The sequence below is a fragment of the Artemia sp. Qi Xiang Cuo genome, chromosome 11, assembly GCF_049724085.1.
Source record: "Artemia sp. Qi Xiang Cuo chromosome 11, ASM4972408v1, whole genome shotgun sequence".
Lineage (NCBI taxonomy): Eukaryota > Metazoa > Arthropoda > Branchiopoda > Anostraca > Artemiidae > Artemia > Artemia sp. Qi Xiang Cuo.
The window spans coordinates 55,962,246-55,965,730 of record NC_142804.1 but is presented as its reverse complement, the minus strand read 5'-3'; positions in this window follow the sequence as shown (position 1 = coordinate 55,965,730).

Here is a 3,485-nt window from a genome sequence, read left to right as displayed (position 1 = left end):
TGCAAGTCCAAGAATTTGTCTCTGTTGGTTTGAATGTCTAAAGTGTCTGTCTTTCTCTGTTTGTGTGTTTGATTCTATTTGTTTGCATGTCTAGGTTGGTGTTTGCAAGTCCAAGTATTTTTCTTTGTTGGTTTGAATGTCTAAAGTGTCTGTCTTTCTCTGCTTGTGTGGCTGATTCTATTTGTTTGCATGTCTGGGCTGGTGTTTACAAGTCCAAGAATTTGTCTTTGTTGGTTTGAATGTTTAAAGTGTCTGTCTTTCTCTGTTTGTGTGTCTGCTTTTATTTCTTTACATGTCTGGGTTGATGTTTACAAGTCCAAGAATTTTTCTTTGTTGGTTTGAATGTCTAAAGTGTCTGTCTTTCTCTGTTTGTGTGTCTGATTATATTTGTTTGCATGTCTGGGTTGGTGTTTTCAAGTCCAACAATTCGTCTTTGTTGGTTTGAATGTCTAAAGTGTCTGTCTTTCTCTGTTTGTGTGTCTGATTCTATTTGTTTGCATGTCTGGGTTGTTGTTTGCAAGTCCAAGAATTTTTCTTTGTTGGCTTGAATGTCTAAAGTGTCTGTCTTTCTCTGTTTGTGTCTCTGATTCTATTTGTTTGCATGTCTGGGTTGATGTTTGCAAGTCCAAGTATTTGTTTTTGTCGGTTTGAATGTTTTAAGTGTCTTACGTGCGCGCACGCACGGTAACATCAAAACCATGGGTTCTCCGACATGCTGAATCTGAAAGTGTAATTTTCAAGGAGATTCTTTAACCTTTTAGAGTTAACTTACCCTTTTAGGGTTGACCTTTTAACACCAACCCAGACATGCAAACAAATAGAATCAGACACACAAACAGAGAAAGACTTTAGACATTCACACCAACAAAGACACATACATGGACGTGCAAACACCAACCCAGACATTCAAACAAATAGAATCAGACACACAAACAGAGAAAGACAGACACTTTAGACATTCAAACAAACAATGACGAATACTTGGACTTGCAATCACCAACCCAGACATGCAAACAAATAGAATCAGACACACAAACAGAGAAGGAAAGACACTTTAGACTTTCAAACCAACAAAGACAAATTCTTGGACTTGTAAACACCAACCCAGATATTCAAACAAATATAATCAGACACAAAAACAGAGAAAGACAGGCAGTTTAGACATTAAAACTAACAAAGACAAATTCTTGGACTTCCAAACACCAACCCAGACATGCAAACAAATAGAATCAGACATACAAACAGAGAAAGACAGACACTTTAGACATTCAAACCAACAAAGACAAATTCTTGGACTTGTATACACCAACCCAGATATGCAAACAAATAGAATCAACCACAAAAACAGAGAAAGACAGACACTTTAGAAATTCAAACCAACAAAGAAAAATACTTGGACTTGCAAATATTAACCCAGACACGCAAACAAATAGAATCAAACAAACAAACAGATAAAGAAAAAAACTTTAGGAAATAAAACAAGAAATGATAATGATTTGGACTAGCAAACATTAATTCAGACATGAAAAAAAATCAAATAAGACGAAAGAACGGAGAAAAACAGAAACTTTAGACATCAAAATCAACAAAGACAAATTCCTGGACGTGTAAACATCAACCCAGACATGCAAACAAATAGAATCCGACACACAAACAGAGAAAGACAGACACTTTAGACGTTCTAACATAAAATGAAAAATTCTTTGACTTGCAAACACCAGCCCAGACATGACAATAAATAGAATCAGACACACTAACAGATAACGACTGACACTCTATACATTCTAACCAACAAAGACAAAATCTAGGACTTGTAAGAACCACCCCATACATTAAAAAAAATAGAATCAGAAAAACAAACAGAGAAATATAGACACTTTAGACATTCAAACCAACAAAGACAAATACTTGGACTTGCAAACACCAACCCAGACATGCAAACAAATAGAAACAGACACACAAACAGAGAAAGACAGACACTTCAGACATTCAAACCAACAAAGACAGATACTTGGAGTTTCAAACATCATCCCAGAAATGCAAAAAAATGGAATCAGACAAACAATCAGAGAGGGACATAGACTCTAGACATTAAAAACAAAAAAGACAAATTGTTATACTTGAAAACACCATCTCAGACATGTAAACAAATAGAATCAGACACACAAACAGAGAAAGACTTTAGACATTCAAACCAACAAAGACAAATACATGGACGTGCAAACACCAACCCAGACATGCAAACAAATAGAATCAGACACACAAACAGAGAAAGACAGACACTTTAGACATTCAAACCAACAATGATAAATACTTGGACTTGCAAACACCAACCCAGACATGCAAACAAATAGCATCGGACACACAAACAGAGAAAGACAGACACTTTAGACATTCAAACCAACAAAGACAGATTCTTGGACTTGCAAACACCAACCCAGACATGCAAACAAATAGATTCAGACATACAAACAGAGAAAGACAGACACTTTAGACATTCAAACCAACAAAGACAAATACTTGGACTTGCAAACACCAACCCAGACCTGTAAACAAATAGAATCAGACACACAAACAGAGAAAGACAGACACTTTAAACATTCAAACCAACAAAGACAAATTCTTGGACTTGAAAACACCAACCCAGACATGCAAACAAATAGAATCAGACACACAAACAGAGAAAGACAGACACTTTAGACATTCAAACCAACAAAGACAAATACTTGGACTTGCAAATACCAACCCAGACATGCAAAAACAAAGAATCAGACACACAAACAGAGAAAGACAGACACTTAAGACATTCAAACCAACAAAAACAAATACTTGGACTTGCAAACACCAACCCAGACATGCAAACAAATAGAATCAGATTCACAAACAGAGAAAGACAGACACTTTAGACATTCAAACCAACAAAAACAAATTCTTGGACTTGCAAACACCAACCCAGACATGCAAACAAATAGAATCAGACACACAAACAGAGAAAGACAGGCACATTAGAGATTCAAACCAACAAAGACAAATACTTGGACTTGCAAACACCAACCCAGACATGCAAACAAATAGAATCAGACACACAAACAGAGAAAGACAGACACTTTAGAAATTCAAACCTACAAAGACAAATACATGGACTTGCAAACACCAACCCAGACATACAAACAATTAGAATCAGACACACAAACAGAGAAAGAGAGACACTTTAGACATTCAAACCAACAAAGACAAATTCTTGGGCTTGCCAACATCAACACTGACATACAACCAAATAGAATCAGACACACAAACAGAGAAGGACGGACACTATAGACATTCAAACAAACAAAGACAAATACTTGGACTTGCAAACACCAACCCAGACATGCAAACAAATAGAATCAGACGCTCAAACAGAGAAAGACAGACACTTTAGACATTCAAACCAACAAAGACAAATTCTTGGACTTGCAAACACCAACCCAGACATGCAAACAAAT